Source organism: Vidua chalybeata, chromosome Z (genome assembly GCF_026979565.1).
Source record: "Vidua chalybeata isolate OUT-0048 chromosome Z, bVidCha1 merged haplotype, whole genome shotgun sequence".
Taxonomy (NCBI): Eukaryota; Metazoa; Chordata; class Aves; order Passeriformes; family Viduidae; genus Vidua; species Vidua chalybeata.
Genome location: NC_071570.1, coordinates 4,856,080 through 4,880,531, shown reverse-complemented (window position 1 = coordinate 4,880,531; position 24,452 = coordinate 4,856,080). Strand labels below are relative to the sequence as shown.

Below are 24,452 nucleotides of genomic sequence, written 5' to 3'. Positions count from 1 at the left end.
AATTCAATGCTTGAAGTCCACTGGGATTTTAGTTATAGGGTATATTAACTACCCCATGGTAAGTATTTGCAAAGCAAAAACAGAAAAGGGGATAGGAAGGTGATATTATACTCAGTATACAGAAGCAAAAGGGCTGCTAGTTCATAGAATTGTCAACATTTTTGACACAGATAATTCTGAAAACATCCACCAGTTTGATATCCACCTGGATCTAATGAGATTCGACACAGTAGACCCCCTTGAACTTCCATCCTCAGAATGTTTTCACCTTGCCTTTTGGATGTGCTCACAAGGGAGATGTGTTGGTCCTTTCATGTCAGACCTTAATTGGAGCATACATTCCCTTCCTCACTGTATCTGTTTCACTAGGGACTTTCATCAGATGGAGTAAAGGGCTTTTTCACTCTCTCAGCCCCCTTTAATACAGAGCATTCAGCTCCTTCTACAAAGTGTCTTCATTTTTTTCCCCCCTGTTTTTGAGGTCTCCTACTCATTCTACTATTGAAATGTTGTCTTTGTGCAGTCTGTCCTCTGTATTAACTTCTTCTTGTGCATGGATCTGTCTGTGGAGTCTGCATTGGATGGGAGAGTGAGGGCTCAGGCTAACTTTGCATTTCATTCTGGCTTTCTACATTTATGAATGTATTTTCCATCAGCATTGTATTATGTGGGAGATTTTCACCTTTCATCTTTTTGCCTGTTCTCTACATCTATTCAGGAACCTTCATCTCTGTTCCCCACATTTTTTTAGACCCAGAGATACACTTTTTTTCATTACCCCAAATCCCTCTACTTCAGTCCCACTTGCCTTATCATTTTTGCTTTATGAGTCCTTTTCAGTGAGTACTCCTTCTTTTCCCTGTACTCTTTGTTCCCATACTTTCTTTTTTCTCTTGTTAAATGCCACACAAAGATGTCTTTCAGTAGACAGAATGGTCCCTATCGGTCTGATAATTGTGTTGGCTGTACTCATATAAATGTTATTAGGAACCAGAAGATTTGACCTTGCTAGGTGTTTCTCAGTCACTGCTGTGACTCAGACTTTGGATCTCAGCTGAGCAAATCATGTAAACATCTGCTGTTTTCTGCAAGACTGCTATTCTAGCTGATTTGATTCAATTCGATTTGATCCAATTCGACTCTATGTAGAGCACTGAAATTCCCAATGTATCTCAGTATTTAATGCCTTCCAACACCTCAGAGACAAACAAATGTCTACCTCTTAAGGGTGATCCTGCTTCTCAGCTTCACTGCTTTCATTAGAAAGTGTACTCTTCTTTCTGTCAAATCCTGTGCTCAATTATGATCTCTACTCTTTGGCTTCTGTGAAACTGTATCTGCCTGCAAACTGCAGGTAAAAAAAACCAAAAAGTGCACATGTAATAAGCTAATTTTATCCACTGCTTCCTTACAAACTGTTTAAGAATTTAGTTTTATGAAACCAAAATATTAATATGATGACAACATTGGAGATAAATCTATCATCTGCAAAACAAAAGGCTTTACCTTATCCATATTTCCTCATTGTTCGGATTGTAATAAATTATTTTAAACTTAACTATGTCATTGAAAAGCATTATATAAAGTACATGATCATGTTTAGAATGCATCCTGAATTTTAGCTGTGGGTTTTTTTTTTTTTAATATGACTCTTAGGTGACTGCTTCTAAAATTGCAGCAAACAATTTTACAATGATTGACTTCTGAATGCAGCCTTTAATAGGACTGAGACATGAGAGTCAACTTGATTTTACTAGGCTTTACCACACCTGTTAGAGAAGTGGCTTTCAAATTCACTGAAAGAATGATTTTCATAAAATCCAGAGGAAATTTATTTTAGATGTATAATTTAACATATATTTGACATGATTCAAATAGTTACAGTAGAAAAGCAGAAAAGGCTCAATTCTTAAATAGTGTTCAGCATTTATCGCAGAAGAAAGACAGCCAAAATAGAGGCCACCACTCTTGAGACTCTGAGATAGCTAGATAGATCTGACTATTCATTTAGATTGCATTACTGATCAAAGCATACCTTCCAAACTGGGTGTAAAAAACCACTCCTGCTACAAGAAGGTGCACTCTGATAATAAAATTTAATAATTACTTTTCTAAAGTGTCTTTCTCACCCAATTAACAGGCCATTACTGTCAAACACTCAGGACTTAACGGGTTATGTGCCACAGTGTAGTACACCAAGTAAGAAATGGAGTGTGAGGACTTTTCTGTTTGGCCTGATTTTATAGGATCAGTGGTGCCCTGTAGTAAAGGTACTACTGTGGCACTTGTTCTAGGACACTTGACCCTAAAATCCAGATGCAGGATGAGATGAGTCAAGCCTCCAATCCAAATTGACCTGAGGTGTTCAGAGAGATTTGGTGTTGTCTGCAAAAACAGTCTGGTAGGACAGCCCAGAAAATTCTTTCTGGAAACATGTAAGAGAGGACAGGTATGACAACTCTACTTTGAATGCTTAGTGAGACAGACTTCTAGAGACTCTTCCAGCTGAGAGCATACATCTCAACTAGTCATCATAAAACAGATTGGGTTAGAAGGAATCTTACAGATTATCCAGTTCCACCCCCTGCCATGGGCAGGGACAGTTTCCACTATCCCAGGTTGCTCCAAGCCCCATCCCACCTGGCCTTGGGCACATTCAGAGATGGGGCATCCACAGATTCTCTGAGCAACCTGTTCCAGGGCCTCACCAGCCTCACAGGGAAGAATGTCTTCCTGACAGCTTACCTAAATCTATCTTTTTTTAGCTTGAAGCCATTAGTCAGGACTTGCTTTAGCCAGCTCTTTTCAGTGGGAGCAGCTGGACTCAGTGTTCTGAAAATTTAACCTCTGAGATAACAGCCAAACATTTCTATAATCTGGGCCACGCTTCAATTTGACACAATATTTGTGCAACTATTATGAGCAATAAATAAATCCAAAAACTCCAATATTAGTGACATTTCAACATTAAAAATTATTTTAAGTCCTGCAACTTCTGTGAAAGACAGAGGTTGAGGTTTAGAGAGAGCACAGCTTTTGAACAAGCAGCAGAGAGTCCTCTGCTTTGGGTAAAGAAAAATGGGTATCCTGGAAGAAGTCCCAGTGGAAAGTCATATTGTTCTAATTATGACTTCCTAGAATAAAAAAAAAATTCACAAAGAAATTTAGATGCATTCATGATCCAGTTTAGACCATCACTGGAAATATACTGTAGGAGGAATTTTTTTTTTGTGTGTGTGTGTAGCTCAGTTAGTTTCTCACTTCTTTGAAAACAAGATGCCTCTTTCCTTTTCACAAAAAAAAAAAAAAATCCCGCCTTTGTTTCAGCACCTTCTGCCTAAGCACTTCAGCATATTGCATTATACACACTGTGAAATTTGGGGGTGTAAATCTTCTCTCTGTGTAGAGCCCTTTTTTTTTGTTTATAAAAAATAGAGTGTAAGGGGACATAAAATGTAAGTGAATCAAGCCCTCAGCTAGCATTTAATTGATAAGAACTAAAGCTAATATTAGATAACAAATAAATGGTCTGTTGCACAGGCATTTAATTAAACACCAAATTAATGCAGTAATGACCTACTGGAACTAACAGCCAGAAATGCTTTACTGCAGGCAAGCATCTGGAATGTTTCACCTTTTTTTTTTTTTTTTTTTTTTTTTTTTTCTCCCTCTTCCCTCCTGTACAAATACATTGAAAAGACACACATTCATTTTTAATACTCAGTCTGGAGGGCTTCTGCTTTGTCCTTTTCCCTGTCTGAAACCCTAACATCAGTGGACACCAGACAATGTTTGCCAGTGCCTCTTTCCTGATAGGCATAGCAAACAAATGGTGCTCCTTTCTCTTCCCCCTGCACAACGCCCTTCTGTGTCATTATCTGGTTGCAACCCAGCCCTTTCCACCTTGGGTGATTACACACTGCCCAAAAGATTAATTGCATACAGCACTTTGGATAATGGTCCCAGGTACGAAGCCTACCGTGCCGTGGAGAAGGCACCAGGAATCAATACATTTCTTTATCTGTACAAGTCCATGTCTATAAAAGTGCTTTCAATCATAACCCAGAATATCTGAGAGGTGTGGGGGATTAACTGTGCTTGGACACACCCAAGAAGATTTTTGTCCAAGGCAAAATATGCAAGAGTCTTTAAGGGGACTTCAGTTATGTTTTGTTGTCCTCTACCATGCCATATGGAGTTGTATGACAAAGTAAACTTGTGGGGCTATTATTTAGAGTGTGCATATGCATATATAAAAATACAAATACATATGAGCTTCTCACTCTGCTGGCTCTGAACACTGAGTGGAGATAGGTGTCCAAAGTTGCCCTGATTGTCTCTGCAGTCACTGGAGAGAGATATCCACCTCCTTTCAGCTGCTGGTGAAAATGTTGGGTGAGCTCCACCTCTCCCGGCAGTGCTTTTCCCTCCCCATGGGACTGGCAAGGGTCCTGTGTCCCTGTCTCAGCTAATTACCAATATTTATAAGAGATGTGTCATGGCCTATGTGTCTTTCCAATAAAAACTATCGGGTTTATTATTATTAAAGTGGATTCACACTCTAGATATCCAGCTTCTAGGCCAGTCTTGTCCCAGTTCCAAGCCTTTCTAGTTTCTCCTCTTAACAAACAGAGATCCCCATGTGGAAGAGTTACATTCCTCTGTCCCATTGCAAGACCATTTGAGCTCAAACACTCATATAAAAGTATGAGGAAAGATCTGAAGCAAAGACAGCTTCAGCTGTTATCTCACTAATTATGGTCTAAATGACAGAAGAAGTAAGGGGACAAGAATTTGTTTTCCCACCCTTCACACAGGACTTGATATTAATTGGAGCCATAGATTATTCTAAGATCTTGAAGCAAAACTCAATGTCACACAGCAGCACAGAAGATGTGAACCATATCTACCTAAACACATTACTTGATAGAGTACATTTCCCAATCAGAAGGGATTTTCTATCTCCAGGTTTTGCCTTTTTATTTATCCATGGGCTTCACAGCCTTGGGTAGAAACAGAATCAATCTTACATTCAGCATCTTCAGATTTTTAATTCAGAGGCTACACTGAAAAAAGTTTTCATATAATGCTTATTGCAGTGTGCTCCCTTCTCCCAAAAAAAAAAAAAAAGAAAAAAAAAAATTTTTTTGGAGCAGGATTTTAGATATGTGTTCTACAAATCTACATTATACCAAGTGACACAGAATTGTTGTATTATCAACAGAATATTAGTCAAAATAGCCAATGAAGTCTAGAATACCATTCATTTCATCTTAAAACATCCTTGTATTTGTAGGACAGAATAATGCCCTAGATTCCATTCTCTGCTGATCAGATCTTCACTGCCTATGGCTTGGATTAGAAACCTGAAATCAAGTGAATTTATCACAAACTTGGTACTAGCATAATAGTTATCAGGGTAATAACAATAATCATAGTAATAATAATAATCACTAAAAAAAAAAAAAAAGAAAAAAAAAAGAAAAAAAAAAAAAAGAGGAGATTTGCAATGGTCCTGATGATTCAGTAGGTACCTGAATCCTGAATGAATCTTCCAGCTTGTGCCTGGGCATTAAGTGTCACCAGTGCCACTGTTTTTTGGATGAGGCATAACTCTGAGACCTTTCCTTGCCATTACAGACTCTTACCATTTTATAAGAAATAAGAGTTGATTTCAGGGTCTTTACCACAAGACAAAGGGTAATTATAATCTTGTTGTTTAAATTCCTCTTGCAGTTTCCAGTACAGAGCTTTTGGTATCCTCCAGAGTTAGGAACTAACACCATCCGTTGAAAAAGCAGCTCTTGTGTGCTATATAGGAACAAGAAACTTTTGAAGACTTTGATGCTAAATGCATACACAAACACGTCCATGGAAATCTATTATTACTCACACACTCTTCAGGCAAATTCCATTCCCGTTTATAGTCACAGACTCTTACTGTGATCACTTTGATGCTTGGCTTGAGAGCATTTATACTGATATAAGTAATGCAAAAACTCCTGAATGAGGAGCAAATTCTTTTTTCTCAGGCAATAGATAAAGTGCTAGCTACACTTGCTCTAAACAGAAGTACAGGTAACACCTCCCACCAGAGCACAGAACAGTACTAATTAGTTCATTAAGCATCCCAGCATCCCTGTGGGGTAGGCATGTATTTTATTATCCCCAAGTTAGCAGGCAGGTAGAGTTGACTACCTCAAAGACACACTTATGGTAAATGAAGGAACTCTAACACGCACTCCTTTGTTCTGCTGGGTAAACAGGCAATAGTTCAAGGCAGCTTTAATTCCCTGTCCCATTATCTTTGTTGTTTTCTGCGTGTCACGTGGCAATGCAACAGTAATGTACGAAGTCACTTTCTCCAGTGATGAAAATAGGGATTGTCAAAACCAGATAGCTTCCTGCTGTAATAAATGCAGGATTGTTGAATATTTGGAACTTCTAGTAACAGTCCTCTTTGTCCCCCATGCTCACACACCTTTTCCTGTAAGGTTTGAAGGAAAGCATGGTGTGACTTTGAGAACAAACCCTAGCCTTTCCAATGCAGCCTGCATTGTACACATGTGTACAGAGTGTATATGAGCTGGTGCTGCTAGGGATAAGGCATCTGGAATATCAAGTTCAGATGGCTCAGAACCAGATTGAGCTCATAAAATGAACATTACCACAGCCACAAAACTAACCGAGGTAATCATGTACTATTTAGACAAGCAGCAGCATTGCCCTTTGTGAAGGGCTTTAGAATGTGCAAGTCAAGTGTATGGTTGCATAAAGATTGGGGATATTACACCCAGAGAAATCCTCAGAAGACAACAGCATCATTAACTATTTACGTTGTAACTCTACCCATTATCACATTTGACAAACAGTTTAATTTCAAGGAGGAAAAACAAAAATAAAAAAATAAAACAAACACACAAAGACACAAAGAGGGAAACAGGGAAAGAAGAAAGCTGTGCGTCAACAAAGGCAGTTCAGAAATGAAAAGCAGGCAAGATGTCAAGCACTGCGAAGGAGAGAGATGGGAAATAAAAGGTTCTTCTGTTTTCCTCATTCACTTACTTTCATTTGGGATAAATCATGATTATTTGTCAAATTTAGAATTCATTACAACACGGTATTAATTTGAAAACATGTACAGAGAAACAAAGAGACTTTATGCTCTTCCCCTTTCTTCACAGTGAATTGAACAGTCATTTTCAGCAATGACAACAGTCATTTTTACCCATATATGAGCAGTATATATCACACCCAAAATGTCCAAGTAATTGTTTGATTTAGTGTTTGTGGTATATAAAATTAGCCCAAGGGATAATTTGGTCTTTGTGTGCCTCAGCTGCTACTTCCTTGACCAGACAAGGTTCATAATGTAGCAATTGTTTGAAAAGTCTGAAGGTATAGAAAGCTGATGTGACTTTCCTGGCCATTTAGAAAGGCTCAGGAATGTGTATTGCATAACTGACAACATCTAATGTATGAAACGCAAAATGCCTGCGCAATTTCAGCCATTTCAGTTAAGGTCAGAGGACTCCTGAGGAAAAACAGACTTCTTAAACATGAGTTGTAGAGAGTTAAGGCAATCCATTGTGTTCTTTTCTGTGTCAGACTAAGGTGAGAATATTATTTTTACATAAACAATTGTTAGAGTTGCCCAGACAATCTGCTGGGATGCTCAGATCTTGATGCAGATCTGCCATGCAAATCCAGAGCTAGGATGAGAGGAAACAGACTCAAATTCTACCAGGGGAGGTTTACACTGGATATAAGGAAAAATTTTCACTGGAGGAGTTGTCCAGCCCTAGCACAGGCTGCCCAGGGTGGGGTCACCATCTCTGGAGGGATTTAAAAGATTTAAAAGGGGACATGAGTTAGTGGTGGCCTTGGCAGTGTTGGGTTAGTGGATGGACTTGATGATCCTAGAGCTCTCTTCCAACCCAAACTATTCTATGATTCTAACAGGTAACATACAGAGATGAGAGCTGAGGACCAAGCTTCTCAAGAGCTACAGGGTAGCTCAAACAGGTACAATGAAAACATGAAGCTCTGACCAAGAAGGCAGTTTTCCTTTTTTAATCAACTCAACAAAACACATTGCCAATCATTCAAATATAATTTCTTTATAGGTGGGGTTTCTATAGGGAATAATGTTTTCATTCTGGGAGAGGGACAATTCCCATTGCCTTTGGTACATCACAAAAATTTTCACAGCTGCCAAATTGTATAGCACCAAACTTCTGTCCCATCAGTTAGGGATAATAAGCAAACCTCTCCTTACCCATATTTTAAGGGTAAAGGTATGAACAAAAATGTAAGCTTTTATGCCAGTGTGCTTTTAAATATATGATATACACACAAGAAAAGGAATTAAGGCAACACACTTCTTCAATTCTGTCCATTTTAGTATGCCATTAATTATTTTCCACTGCATTTTTCATTTCCAAAAGGAGACTACCTGCTTAGTGAGCACTTATTAAACTCTTTCTTTTTAATTCATAAAGGAAAAATAGTCTCATATGTTTGTAACAAATTATTCAACTTTTATTTTGAAGACAGATTCATTTATTTCTTCCCAAGCTTTTCAGCAGTTCTCAACAATATACCATCTGTCTGCTTTGTAGGCATGAATATATTTAAATTCACAACACAACTAAAAACGTACTCTGTAGGTGGGGATATTGAGGTACAAAGCACTAAGTTGAAAAATGCTATCTAATTTTGAGGCTGTGCTTTTTTTATGAAAATCATATGGTCCAATCTCTCCTCTATGTCCTTTAAGGATGGTCACAACCATTTCTGAGATCTTCTTATGCAGCTCCACTTTAGCTGTTGCAAGAAGGAGGGTGATCCAGGAGGTGTGAATGAACCAGCACTGGTGCTGCAGGCCAAAGATGACCTGAAATGTGGCTCTGGAATTATGGGCAGGGGTCACATGGGGATCCTGACTGGGGCTGATCTGGGCCGTGCAAGCCTCTGACTATCTCAAAACCAAGTTTTAACTATTCTTCCCATCTCTTTTCAAACATCCCACTTACACTGTGAATTTTAGCCTGATTCTTTGGTCTCTGTTCCTTGTCACATTTCAAGTCTGCCTGTGCCAGGCACCTGTCTCAGAGTCTCATACTCAAAGCCAGATTTCATGCCCAGTTGCAACATCTTCTTTGTGCTCATGATATCCTCCAGGATGGGTTTATCTTCCAATGGATTAAAATTTTCTGTCACACCAAAGCCCATGTAAATTGTTTTCTTCCTACCCATCCAGACCAACTCACCCTTCATGTCAACAAAAGCTTTTGCTTTCCTTTCGACCTTCTTTTTTGTCATAGAATCATAGAATATTCTGCATTAGAAGAGACCAGGAGGAATCATCAAAGTCCTGGGCATGCACAGGACAATCACAACAAACCCACCACGTGCCTGAGAGCATTGTCCAAACCCTCTTTGGACTCTGTCAGGCTTGGTGCTGTGACCACTGCCCTGGGGAGCCTGTTCGGTGCCCAACCCTATGAGTGAAGAACCTTTCCCTGGCATCCAACCTAAACTTCACAGATAGAAATTCATGCATTTTCTATGCATCCAGATCAGAATATGCTTAAGCACTCTGGGTGAAGAAGATTTTTTTTTTTTTTTTTTGCTGCAACTACTAAATTCTAAAATATCTTTGCTATGCAAATAATTTCATTTTGGAGGAACCTAGAGTCAGTCACAGAGAGACTCTGTAATAGCAATATGCATACACATGCAGAGATATAGATATGAAAAATCATTTATGAACAGCTACAAAGCATAGAAAATTTAAATTTGGTCATAAAAGTTGTCAAAATTGTTATTAAAAACACATGGGAGCTTTTGTCATCCTCCCTGAGAATATTTTAACTAGTGATCCCCATTCTATCTAGAATAAGTTCCAAAGTTAATGTAAAAGATTAAAAAAACATGCAATATGCATACCCTACATGATGTATGGCAACTCCAGTTATATTTAGACCAGCAAATTTCCTTAATCTGGATTTAAATATTAGCAGACTAGACTAAAACTTTAGAAGATTACGTTCAGGATTTTCATGCATTCCTGCATAAATTTAGACATTTAAATCAGTATTTAAATAGCTAAAATATGTCTGTTTTAAGAGTTCCCAGTACACCATTTCCCCCATCTCTTCTGCAAAATTTTGGATATAGTAGTGCTCCTTTTATTTCTGATAAATTATAAAATTCTAAAAAAATACAGTTTTATCAAGTCCAAAATTATTTACGAAGTTGAGAAAAATTTAGGGAAGAAGTTCAGTCCAAATAGAGAGCAGAAAATAAAGTACTAAAACCTTAAACCATTTTTTACAAAGTTCTTTTTTTTTCTTTTTAAATGGTTTTTGAACTTCCCTACTGATTCTCTATCAAGTCAAAGAGGAAAGGCATTGAATATAAGTAATGTTCTACCATAACTAATGCTCTCATACACCATATGGTTAGGAAGAATAGTTGATCCTTCTCTTTTTTTTTTCTTTTGTCTTCTTTTCTTTCTATTTTTTTTTAATAAAATAACACAAGAAATAATTCTTCTGCTCGCAATTTATTTTCCTTTATTTTTTTTTAACCCAGGAACAGAACTTTTCCTTACTGTCATAATTTTCATGCAATTAAAATCAGATGCTGTTTCAAAAAGGCATATTCAGAAACCTGCTAGCATTTTAAATTATGCTGTTTAATATTTTTTCTTCAGGAAAGCATGTGGCAGTGATAATTACCTGAATTTGATGATCTGCACAGCTAACAACATTGCATTATTCTGTGTCAGTGGTATAAACAGTGCCCCCACGGTACCCTGTGAAATGTCCCATTGCAGTAATATCAAGCTGTCATGATTTCATAAAATGCAGATGAAGATTAGTTTCACTGTCATTCTTTGGGTACTAATCAGGGAAATCTATAGAATGAATATAAAATTAAAAAAAAAAATATTATGTGCTCTGCAGAATAGAGAAAACACTGTTTTAGACTGTGGGGCAGGTTGTTTCCAGAACTCATCTTAGAACAGGTGAATTTTTAGAGTAAGTATTTTAATGCGAAAAGCAAAATGAAGACAAAGTGACACAACATTTCAAAAGGCACACGCTCCTTGTTGGTTTTTTTTTTTTTTTTTCCTTAAATTGATGCCTTGAGCTTGGTTCCTTGACATGATGCTGCAGTGTCTTTTCTCCTGCTTGACTAGACAGATAGGCCATGTCTCATCTGCTGCAACTCCTGTTATATGGTATTTATTTTGCTGTCACTACACATGATCTGGTTTAATCTTTGTGGACAGCACTGAATTCTATTAATCCACCTCTCCAGACACGGAGAGGTGCTGATTCACCTGAATGCCTGTATTCCAAATGTACAGAAACCAACCCATTAAGCTGTTCATGGAAAAGCTGAAGAAAAGCCATATCAGAATTTTCTTAAAAATAAACCAAATGTTTCAGGAGGAAAACATTACAGGGACTTATTCAAAGCCTATTGGATTGACTGCCACTAGACTGAAGTTAACATGGCAATAGATATAAGCACAATTTCTGTACATTCCTTAGACAGGAATTACAGTGCAGCAAACATTTTGAACAAAGTAAATTTTATCACCCTTACATATTTGCCTCGTTTTTTGGGAGATGTTTTTCTTCCGAGCTGATGTGCAGCAGAAAATCATAACTTTGGATAATTCAGGAATAGAGCCAAAATGCCACATCTTGATTATGAATGAAATGCCATCTGGATTCCACATTCAGGCTGATTGACAAAAGTCACTAGAACACTCCGTGCCTCCATACCCATTTCTAAAGCTGGCCAAATGGTAATAAAAATGACCTTCCAATAAGGTCTTTTTGTTTTTCCCTATGCAATATTTCTAAACCTCTGTTAAATCCTAGGACGAATAATGTCATACTTCCTCTCATAACACAACTTTATGTGTTTCTTTTTCAGGTTGGACCAAGGACTTTCATTGAACCTTGCCATTTTCCCACACAGTTTGTTTTTCTTTGACAACTCCTCACAAACTCTTTTTACAAAGCATGGCTATGTTAACATGTAAATATGATTCCCTTTGCTGAAAAGTCCTTATCTTTATCCTTCTTGTTGGATCTTCCATGTTATTCTTGGGTCTCACTTCAACTTGCAGAGCTTCATATGTCCCACTAAACCTTTCAAAGGCACCACAGTATTTTTTTTTTTTTTTTTTTTTTTTTTGTGGGGACACTTTTCTTCTTACTTTGCTTGATACCCTCTCTTTAAGATTCCCTTTCGGTGTGTGCTAGAAGACATTCTTGAACTTGTCCACAGGTATTTCTAATTTTCTCATCTTCATCAGTCAGTTTAAAGAAGCATAAAATGTCATTTGCCTCATCCGTCACCATGTGTGTATTAATGTATTTATCTGATTCACTTCCTCTTGCTCATCTAGGCTTGATGCAATTCTGAATCTTTCAGATCTCCTAATTTATTTCAGTCACTCTTCAGGCTTACTGAAGTTGAATTTCTCAGGTGATCTAGTCTGAAGTGATGTCATGCTTTAGCAGTTCTATAAGCAATTATCATCTTAATAGCCTGTAAGCCCTGTTTTGTATACTCTCTTTTGGTCTGCAGCCAAGTGAAGAAATCTGTTTACTCCCAGAACTCTTCACTTTCTTCATGAAGCAGGAAAAGAAGCAAACCAAAAGAAAAAAAAAAAAAAAAACTGTCAAAAGAAAGCTATCTTCACTGGGTAGTTTGGCATTGACCTTTATCTTTGATTGTGACCAGTTGCAACTGATCTATTTCATTCCAGAAAACCTGAGTAGTGTATCCGGTTTATGTAGTCAGTACACGACCTCTTTGTCTCAAAGTCTAGACCAAGCTGAGATCAACCTTGCATGAAGCTAGAGAAAAACTTTGACAAGCTTCCTTAAAGCTTAGGCATTTTCTCTTGGGTTAAAGATTCTTCTGATTTAACAGGAGAATATTTCACCTCACTTAAACTTAGGATACTGACTCACAGGTGCTAAAGTCCTGTCCCTGGAAGTGTTCAAGGACGAGTTGGATGGAGCTTGGAACAACCTGGTCTGTGAAAGGTATTCCTGCCCATAGCAGGGGATCTGGAACTGGATGATCTCTAAGCTCCCTTCTAACCCAAACCATCTTAGGGTGATTCTAAACCTTAAATTCCACTGAGGCAATTTTTTTGTATTTAGCAGATATGAATCCATTCACCTCCAGAGGATAACTCTGTCTCCATACAGAAGGATTCTCAGTGGCCAGCTCTGAGTAAGAAAGAATAGGAATTATCTCATTAAATATATGTGTCTATATCTGAATATATAGAAAGATATGAAAAATATAGAAGATATGAAAGATGTTGAAAGATATGAAACCCCTATAAATTATTTTTACAGGGATAACCATATCCTGTCTCATATGCAGTTTGCAAAGTTCTTTCTTTCTTCTTAAACTGGAAATCTGTGTTTTCTCACCTGGGCTGCACTATAATCTTTATCAGCTGTATTTACTAGCACCATTTTATGCATAAAGAATTAACTTTAAGTGAGGTAGATTTTCTCCTTATTGAATGAGGTAACCAAAACAAAAACAAAAACAATAACAAACAAACAAAAACCCAAACAAACAAACAAACAAAAAATCATTAGAACCATAAACCTGGATTTTGGTATCAAGCATGTGGAAAGTTAAGGTGGGATGGATGAGATCTGCATTAACAACTCTGAGAACTTTTGATTTTCAACAGTAATTAACACTAAAACAATTCTTGAAGGGAGTTCTAGATTTCCACATTTCCCAAGTCACCCTATAATTTGTTGTCACTTTCTTTTCTAGTCAACTTGGGATCTTTCCCCTAAAATACAATGTTTTCAGCAGGATAGAGATTTCTCCCTTCCTCACACCTTTCACAGAGAAAAAAGCACAGATGTGAGCTTTAATGCAATTAGCAAGAATTCTAAAATATAAAAACATTGATTAACTTCCCCTTTTCCATTGCCCTTGATAACTTTTACTAGAGTGGAGTCCTTAGGAAAATCTGAAAAATCTGAAAAATAAAGAAAAGTTTTATTTAAATTTGCTGTAGGTATTTTTGCTGGCAATGGAATTTATACCTTCCTTGCCATGTAAATTATTTTCCCTTTCTGCTGTTTTTTTAATACTACATTGATGCATCAGCTGAAGCTGACCTGAGAGTTTCCATGATACAAACAGCCCCTTGTGTGAAACAGTGAGCTTTATTTATAGTGACAGGATGCTCTTTGTGGTTTTTTCTATTTCTGTGTTACGCACACAGATTTATTTACAAGTGGAAATACAGCAGTGACTACCCTTTGCTGCCGACAGCAGATGAGCTCTGCACTTTATTTAACTGACTTTGTGTCAGCTTCAATTTCTTGACTGCTTGGAGTGCAGGTTCTGTTGGTCCTTCCAAGGTATCCTTTGATCTTGCTCTGTGTTTGGTTTCCTGCTTTACCCCTTGGGCCTGTGGTTTGCTGCAGGACTCCTTCCCCCACCTCCTTCTTTTGTGTCTCCAAAGAACACAAGCACACTTTCACATGTATTATTTTACAGACTCCTCTGATCATAGATGAAGGGGAAATCAGCTCTTCCATTACAATGTGCATCGCTGTAGCTCTCCTTTGCAGTCATGTCAATAGTAAAGAACAACTCATTTTTTATAGTTTTGACACAATATAGACCGAGACTTGACTTTTCTTTATAAGAGGACAAGAGGTCTAATTTTCTGTTGTATCACTTAATTCCTGAACACTGGGCAAAACAGAATGAGGGGCAAAGGGACTAAATTCACATTGGTTTAAATCTGTTCTGGAATAAGGGATGGATTTCCCAGTTGCAGAATGACATCAGGTCATACAGCTATTCTCTTTCCTAACTCATGAAATTGCCCTGTTTCTGTCACGTCTGGTCAACTTCTGTCATCTTCCCTTGCCTTTTTCTGATGCAGGTTAAACAAGGCCAGCCTAGAAATGTTTTGTAGCTTGTAAAGGACATGTAAATTCCTTAATCAAGGAATATTCTCTGGTTCTTTCTTCCAATTATTCTAACGCACTATGTAGGGTACCAAGGTGATGTAAAATTATTAAAGTAGAGTTCAGATGCAGGCTGTGGTAATAGAAGTGCTTAATAAAGTCTGTGGTAATAGAAGTGCTAAACAAAAGTAGATGATAAAGTATTAGAAAATTATTCTTTTAGGTTTGGTACCAGAAAAAAAGAAAACTCTAGACTTTTCAGTCACAAAGCACTTTCCTCATATTCCAGAAAGAACCAGGAATACAAAATCACAAGCTATTCTAACCTTAAAACACATTCTTTTAGACATGCTTTGGTGATAATTTCCAGCAAGCTGAAGTTTAAAAAACATCTAACATTCAAAGTAATTCTTCTCAGAGCTCCTCCACAGTTGATTAATAGGAAAATAATGTATATAGTTAATGTAATACATATATTTTTTACATGCAAGTCTGTGTGTGTATATGTGTCCATCTATTTGGACCATTCTCTGTGTTTAACAACATATTCAAACACAGAATCTGAGCAAGAAAAAAATAATATATCCTCTTTACAACAAAGAAATGGGAGAACTGCACTTTTAGTTCTGTGAGCAGGAACATATTTAACAATGTAGATAAGAGACCCACAAAGGCCATCCACTGTCTACAAACGGTACCTTGGGTCCTTCCACACACAGCAGAGCTGTCTGTGACCTGTGTTCAGAGCCTACATCATGGTTTTACTGCCAGCCAAGTCAGCGTTTGAACGAGGCAAGAACAAAAGGAGGGCTATAGATACTGGAACAAATAACTCAATGCAAAACCACTATTTATTCTTTAAAACTAAAAGTAGGGAAGAAGTGATTTTATCTTGCAGTGTTAGATCAGTGGTCTACCTGAAATAAAAATAAGTTTTTAGGTCTAGTCTGCAGTATGTATATATGTGTGTCATAAAGCACTATGTCAACTTTAATAGACATCCTAAAGGATTCCTCCTATGATTTTTCATTACTTATTTACATAGTATGCATTTATTTTTATTATTATTATGTTTATTATGTTTATTGTTATTATTATGTTTATTTTTTAATTTTAAAAATAAAGATATTTATTTTTCTACTTTTTAAAAATTAGATTAGGAGACAAGCTGGCAACAGAAGGCAAGACTAACTGAGCCACACAAATGGTTCCTCTTACAGCTTGGGGTATATCCCAGCCATACCTTGACAACATTCCCTTTTCTTTGAATTCTCCATAAAAGAAAACACATGTAGAGAGATGGAAATATACTGCAGAATGATTCATCCAGGTTCTTGACCTGCATAATCAGAGCACCAGGTCTGCTGAGAACATCACTGAGCTCAGCAGTTGTTGGAAACAAGTTGGGTTATAGAAATTTGGGGGTTTCGGACACTCTGTGAATGAAATAACTGTGATGTAAGCAAACACTTAGTGATGCCTCAGCAACTAGGAAAAATCATATTTGAGGAAGAGAGCCAGATGATGAGACAGATAACAGAAATTGCATCTATGTACCTCAGAAGTTAAGAAATTTTGAGAATGAATGGTATGGAAAGAAAAAGGTCATATTATTTTTCTGTTTGAAGTCACTGACCAAATTCAGGATGACTTTAAGTTTCATCATCCCTAAACTTAGCAATTTTTCAGTCCATGTAGAAATGAAGTCCAGTAATAGCATATAATGCCTTTTCTTTCTCATAATTATTTTTAAGGTCCATGTCAAAGGAGGACACAATTGCCAGTTCATATATTATGGTAACAATATTGGGAAGATGCATTCATATTTAATCAAAATTTAATCAACTGTAATAAAAGTGAACTATGTAAGTAAAGATAAAGTAGAATTTCATGTCTGTATTCCAAGCCTGTTCTATATTTTCAGGAAGTCCACATCCAGTCTTTCTACATATCTTTGCTTAATTATGTAATTGCAAGTTTATTTTTGAAAGGGCAAAACCAGAAAAATCTTCCAAAGCCCAAAACACGTATTTGAACAGCATAAACTGACAGCCTAGTAGGACAAGATGAGTTACCTGTATATGATTCACCCAGAGCACCTGGAATTGCTATGGAAACCCCTCAGTGCCTTTGAATGACCATGACTGAGTACAGCCAGTAGGTTTTGTCTTATCAGAGTTTTTGATATAGGTCACAAACCATAGCTGGGAATTGAAGGAAACCCTTGTATCAGGATGTTTTGCTACCTGTTAAAACCACAGTCACACTCTGAACTGTAGTGTAGTCACCTTCCCTATACTCAACGTGGGACTGATACTGCCTTCTTTGCACTCTCAGGCCAAATGTCTCCTTTGCTACTCTGCCATATCCCAGATATATCCTTCATTCCTGCGTCTTCAAGTGTTTCCCACTCAAGCCATGTCATTACCAAAGATATTTATTTTTGAAGTACTATTAAATTTTCACATCTATTTCACTTAACATAACCCCAGGAAATATGAGTCTCCAGAAAAAAAATATATTCTACTTATTGATACTCAGAGTGACCAATTTTCTTACAAAAACCTTTGTCCCTACTTCAGTAGCTCTATGAACCTAAAAATCATATAAACAAGAAGAGTTCATTTTCTGTTCAGAGCCCTATGTTCCCAAGAGCTCTTTGCACAACATAAAACTCTGCCTTCCTTTCAGGTATTCTCAGTCTTTGAGAATTTAGCCAAAACAATTTTGATCTTTATAAATAAAACCGCTATTTCCACAAAGGTTGCACTCACATGATTTTTGGTCTCTGCAGTCTTTCATGATGCTTATTACAAAGTCACATTGCATTTCTCAGACTCTTATGCAGATATCTCGCTCTTCTCTCACTATATTTCAAGTATTGGCAACAGTGTATGTTATTTTGTTATTGCCAAAACTTGATTTTTTTTCTCCTAATTATCTTTAACTTGGTAAATTTTAATGGCTTTTTCTAAGTTTAGGTCAGAGTGCTCTAGGACTCTTGTCTCACTTTTCAGACTTTGATTTGTACAGTAATCTGATCTTCCATTGGAGATTCATTGAACTCTCTGAAATTATCCCAAAAACTCATGAATCTTTTTCCTCAGCTCTGTTCCAAGAGATCCAAAGATTCTCTCCAAAGCCTTCTGTGAAACCAAGCTCTTTAAAAAGTTAATTTTTTTCCAAGATCAAAAAAGTCTTCAAATTTCTTTAGTTCTTTATCAGAGATATCTTACATTTTTTCATCCATGTGTAGAATATTCAATTAAATTTCCAGTTGAAGCTGCTATTCTTTGTCATCTAAAAACACCCAATTTCTAGTTTTTGATTTCTATGTGCAGTTATCTGTCTGTAACTCCCTTCTACGTAAAATTGAAGTTTTTCTTTGGCAATTAATACAGAACAATCAACAGTAGTAACTCTGAAGAGAATAATGTAAATTATGAAATATAACAGGTGAGATAATGTGTCAGCCTGTTAGCCTTGGGACAGTCTTGGGAGAGGCAGGAATTTCTATTCATAACTGTCTGCCAACCCATCAAACCCTCCCAATTATCCAGAATGTCCAAGCAAATGTAAATTTAGAATTTCAATCCTTGAAGGGTAAGACACCTTTTCACACATAAATATTTTTAGCCTTACAAGTCCTTAAAACTGAAAAGTATTAACAGAATCATGCATTCATGCAAAAGCAAGATTATGAGACTACAATGTAGTTTGAAAGTTATATAAAGTCACTGTTCTCTATTTTTTGTCATCATATCCAGTGATGAAATACAGTGCTCAAGAAAACTTTAAGATAATTAGACTGAGTCCAAGGAATAACAACAAGAAGGATTAGAGAGCTAGAAAACATGGTCTGTGAAGAAAAAACCAGAATATCTGGAGTTGCTAGACTTAAAATGGAGAGATGTTTAAGAGGAACATGGTAACCAGTTCTCCAAGTACAAGAAAAGGTGTTGCAAATAATAAAGACAATCTTTGTTCTCCATATCAATGCATTAGAAAAAAATGTCCTTAAGTTTCAGTTAAATTTCTGAATAGAGTGTATACTGGAGCACTGCTATTGATTATTTAGTAAAGTTGTAGACACTACACCATTCTTAGTCCATGCTTGGACCAGACATCTGTGGTTTTTCATAGACTTCATCTTCTTTGCAAAAGTCCTGCACCCCAAAGTGGTCTCTTGCTTCCAGTTCAAATGCTTCAGGGTAATTTATGTCTACACTAAGCAAAGACATCCTTCTCTTCACAGTAAACACCCTGCCCAGAGAAGACTCTGTAAGTCTTCTCTGGGCCCTATCTGCTCTCCTATATAGCTCTAAGATAATCTGTGTTTGTATGTTTCTGGTTTATTTCATATTTAATGCATCTAAAATGCTGCTGCAGTTCCTTATAGCTGTGTCTTTTTACAGTAAGAAATGGAGACCAGGTGTTTTGCTCCCCAGAGAGCAGCAGGAAAACGTATGGCACCGTGTGAGGGTACCAAGGAGGACTGTACAGGACAGAAAGGTCAAACCAGCACAGCCTGGGCTTCATTGCCAAGAGACCAGGTCTCAGAATGCTGCTCCTCCCAGGTTACCTCTTGGTTCCATCTCTGTGGGAGTGAACTGTGGTGCTCCAGCAGACAACCAATAAACAACAGCTGTCTTATGAGGTAGGTGATGCTCTGTGGTGCTCTACTAGCAGGTGTCTTTTTTCCTGTGGTAGAGATAGTCTTTATTGACTTGTGTGGACTGCTTAAAGATCACTCAAACATACACAGAGGTCTACAGGGATCACACAGGTTCCACAAGGTCCCTACTAAGACAATTCTTTGTTCAGTGAGGTAGGCTGTGTGTTATGTACCTAACTTGATGCTTTGATCCCACTTAACAGTGATAGGCAGGTAATGGTGGTTGGCCTTCAATTCTGCCTTGGATGGCTTTTGTACATGGCTAATATATGCCCAGAAACTACAGAAAACTTATTCTGATTCCTAACAAATGATTTTTCAATCCATGTGAGTGCAAGATCTCGTACATTAGCTTTAGTGAAGGGTGTGAATCCGTTTGGGTGGATTTCAAGGCTGCCATGCACAAACAGCGCAGAGGGAGTGTCTGCCTTACAGCACCACCACTGTGGGTCCCTCTGCTGCCTTCTACACTGGCTGTGCAGAAAATTCAGTGATGAATGCAGCCGGGAAAGTTTGTCTGGCAGCTTCACGTAGTCTCACTGCATGTGAATGGGTGCCTGATTTTCTTGCTCTAAGGTTGATTGAAATCATTCCCTTTTCTCAAAATGATTCAGTCACTTCACAGCAGTTTAAGCAGGCATTTCCCAGCGTTTCCACTGGACTCACCATGTGGCAGTGGCTTGGCTGTTGCAATGTGCAGCACTCCATGAAGGTTTGCTTTTATCTCCTCACACCAACATTGATTTGCAGCAAACTTTTTCCCCACTGCCCTTAGAAAAGGTGAAGTCAACAGCATCCCACGCTGAATCCAACTGCTCTTGCTCAGGATGTGAGAGCGTTGCTTTGTAATGATCATAATAAACAGAGAATCCCCCGCTAACATTTCCAATGCTCCATGCAGCTTGGCATTTTCAATATATATTTAAAACAACAAACCAAGACAAGCAAGTGCCTTTCCCAGAAATTGCCAATGTATGCTCCGAGATCTCTTGCATTTTGCATTGTGTCAGTCTGTGTCAGAGGCTTCAGGAAAGGTAATACAGAAGATGAATGGAAGTCTATCATCTCAGTGCCAAGATGAAAAAGTGACAGCTCATAATGAAAAGAAAAATAGTTTCCATTTTGGGCCTCTGTAAGTAAGAAAGTGACAGAGCCATGGGAACTGTGAGGCTGAAAAATGGTCCCTTTGACAGACATGCCTGTAAGTGAAAGTGCATGGGATATAATACTAGCCATAATATAGGGAATAATGATTATTTTAGGGATCACATAATTTTGAATAAATCCTTGACTACTCCATGGAAAATGAAACTGAAAGAAAACTGGGAAAAACTGTAGTTTCATTTGCAGAATAAATAACCTAAGGATGTGTTTAGGTTTCTATATCTGTGATTGAAGCCTGTGAAAAGACTTCAGATATACACAGGGTAACCAAAATGAGAGTCAAGAGCTTCCTGTAAACCTGAAATGGGATGGATTGCTCATTTTTTTTGAAAGGAGAAAAAAAAAAAAAAACAAATGCTGCAAGAGAAGGCTCAGGATTATGGGGATAAAGATTCTGGTTAAAAAAAATCTTTAATAAAACTTCATATTAATAAAACCACACATGATATTTGCTTTCAGGTGAAGTGAAATAAGAAATATTACCTATTAATGGAATTGCCAACTAAAAAAAAAATTATTGGTGCAAGTCATACCATGTAACTTAAGGCTTAGATTAAAAGTGCTGCAAAATGCTTCATGACATTCTTATTTTCTGTTTAAATGGGTGTTTAAAGTCAGTTTAAAGTGACTTGAGACTGTTAAGTCCATGTAAATCAATATAAGGCTTTGTGTAGGCTTTTCCATGTATCTGATTTAGAACAGACTCTGATTAAACCAGTGTGACATCACCTGATTGCCAAGGCCTTGGGGCAATATTCACCCCTGTGCAGAGGGCCAGCAATATCAAGCTTAAAAGAGAATTACATGGTACGTGAATTCCACCCTAAAGCATATTTAAAATAGTTTTCCCTGCATGGCTTCTTTCTTCACCAGCTTTCCTCAGGAGGAAAGGTTAATAAGAATAATACTTTCTCCTTCTACATGAATGTCTCTTTCAGAATCTCAGAGATTTCTGAAGTTCTTAAAAAAAAATCATTTATAGATTTTATAAGACATTGTATGCAATTCTTTTTGCAAGCTCTTTCAGAAAATTAAAATTCTAATAATAAAATGGAAAAAGAGTAGATAAAATTGATGCTTAGGTTTTCCGTTTGGTCTTGGGGTTATTTTCCAGACAAGGAAACTGATCTCTGATAAACTATCAGAGATAGACTATCTCCACAAACTGTCTCCAGATATATCTCTGATAGGAACGCTTTGTGCACATTCAGTGCCTTGTCTTCATGTAAAAATTAGAACCATCTTGCAATAGTTAAAATCAATGAGAAAAATCTTGTAACTTGAACTGGAATAAAATTATGGTCTAGGGAAACAGCTGAAAGTCACACCATGCACAGTGTGATGATCGTTTACTGTGTGAAGATTAGAAGCCAGCTCTTTGCCATCACCACAATTGTCTTTCTAGCTTTAAGAGATTTTTAACATAGCTAAACAGGAAAGGAATGTGGATCCTATGGTCTAGCATTGAAAGAATTTAAAATTTAAAAATGAAAAGAAATTTTAGGCTACTTAAAGTGACTATAACTAGGACAAATGGGATGAATTTAAGGAAAGAAAAGGCTGACAGTTAGGGAAAAAAGCCTTTCCAGTGAGGACTATTAGACTGCAGGATAGTCTCCCAAGGGAAGTGGTGAAAGCTCAGTTTCTTGAGTCATTTAAAGCTGGACTAGACAAAGCACTCTGGAATATATACTCCAGGGAGCAATCCTCTCTTGGCAAAGGGATGCACAAAATAACCCAATAGATCTCTCCCATCTTCCCTTCCTGTGATTCTCCTATTTCATAAAGCTCTGTGATTGAATGGAGAGCAGAAAACTTTAACCCCTTTTTCAGAAACAGAAAGCATGTTTGACAAGATATTGTGAGAGGAAAATTCTCTAGCAGAGAAGCGAAAAAGCTGCATTTTTCATATCAAGTTATCAGCTTTTCTCTATTTAGGGTGAAGAGTTGTAAAGGATGGTCCAAGACTGCCTACTGGAAGGCTGCCATTTTCAGTACAAGTCAATGTTTGTTTCTCAGCTTCCCTAAAAATTCCAGTGGTATAGATATCACTCAGTGCTGTAGGTTTTTCAGGGTTTTTTTGTGGTGCTTCCCCCCCCCTCCCCCACACAAAAGGCTGCAACTAAATCCCTAATAACTGAATGATTGTCCTTTTAAAACAGGATTGACTAACTGCTTTCAATAAGTTGGGCTTTGATTGCACCATATCCCTTCCCAGACCCATATTGAGAAGGAACTACCATCCCTACCCTTGCATGACCCAGGCCCTGAATCAACATTAGGAACTATTGGGAGTGAGGAGATATTACACTCCACTATTCCCCTTCTCCCTCGAGCAGGTGGGGAAGCAATGGCCTTGGCTTCTGCCTTGCGAGACATCAGCCAAGGGTACAGAGCAGGTGCAGGTGATGCTGTAATCTGCTGCTGCTAAAACCATAAATTTCCTCTGCACCTCCTGCACCAAGGAGAAAAGTGCGTGGCTCTGCAGGGAGACTGAGGAAGAGAAGCCAGGCTCTGAAAAAAAATTCCAGAGATGGTCAGACTTCTGTGTCAAAGAGCTTGAAGAAATTCTTTTGTATAAGAGTTAAGGAGGCTTTCATTAATATGCATGTGTTTAAAAAAAAAAAATCCCAGGTATTGCTGCTCCTCTGGACCCCACTGTGAAGAGCTTGATGCAAAGAGCAGCTCATCCCACAAAGCTTGGAGAAGGCAACAGTAGAAATGGTTAAGAGTAGATCATCAAAATGGTACAAAAATAAATGGATTCATTGTGCCATAAGGTACTACTTTTTATTTACTCTGAAACTTCTCTAGAGCCTCCAGTCTGAGTTTTACCCTGAATAAGAAACTAGTACATACATTGACTTTCCATACTTGCGCTTTCAGATGACAAGAAGATAAAACTTGCTTGTTGTGGCTCAGAACAAGGATCCATCTGGCTCAGTATCAGAAGATGGAGGTTCATGGGATAGGATAATGGGGTGATGTGGGATAGCTGAAGATGCCCAGAAGAGCATAAAGAAATACAGGAAACACACAGCGACACTTCCTCAGGGTACCTCCCACACCTCCTGCAGTTTCCTGTTAAATCTGCACATAGACTCATGGAATAGCTCAAGCTGGAAAGGGCCCATAACCATCATCAAGTCCAACTCCCTGCTCTTCACAGGACTACCTAAAGCAAATTCCTGTGGCTAGAGGGTCAACCAGATGCTCCTTGAACTCTGACAGACATTTGCAACAGTTATTGGAAAAACAAAAGTTTTTCAATAATTTTTTGAAACCTTGAAAAAATTTAACATCCATGATACACCATAGTAAATATTTCTAAAGATTAAATGCTCATACAACCAGCTCTTTTTGAAGTTGTTTGTGGTCAACTTAATTTGGTTCTTTTCCCACCATCTTTGCATGGCAAAGCATGTGATGATGGATACATCAATAGCTACCTTAATTGACATTATTTCTTATTTATAAACAAAAAAGTGCCTAAGTTTGCAATTTTAAAAATGGTCTTTTGGGAAGAGGATTCTGTTTATAGCACCCACAACTAAAATAAGACAATCAAGTCCCAGTTTTACCTACATATGAAGATATATCTGTCACAAAAGCAT

The 24,452-nt window shown here is 37.6% G+C and overlaps 1 long non-coding RNA gene across 1 annotated transcript; it reads left to right on the top strand.

Moving 5' to 3' along the window:
- The first annotated feature begins 19,747 nt into the window (after nt 1-19,747).
- LOC128782470 (uncharacterized) lies at nt 19,748-24,136 on the top strand. The gene is made up of 3 exons (XR_008428795.1): nt 19,748-19,827; nt 23,473-23,618; nt 23,725-24,136. It is a non-coding gene; the product is annotated as an uncharacterized LOC128782470 (long non-coding RNA).
- Nucleotides 24,137-24,452: the final 316 nt, after the last annotated feature.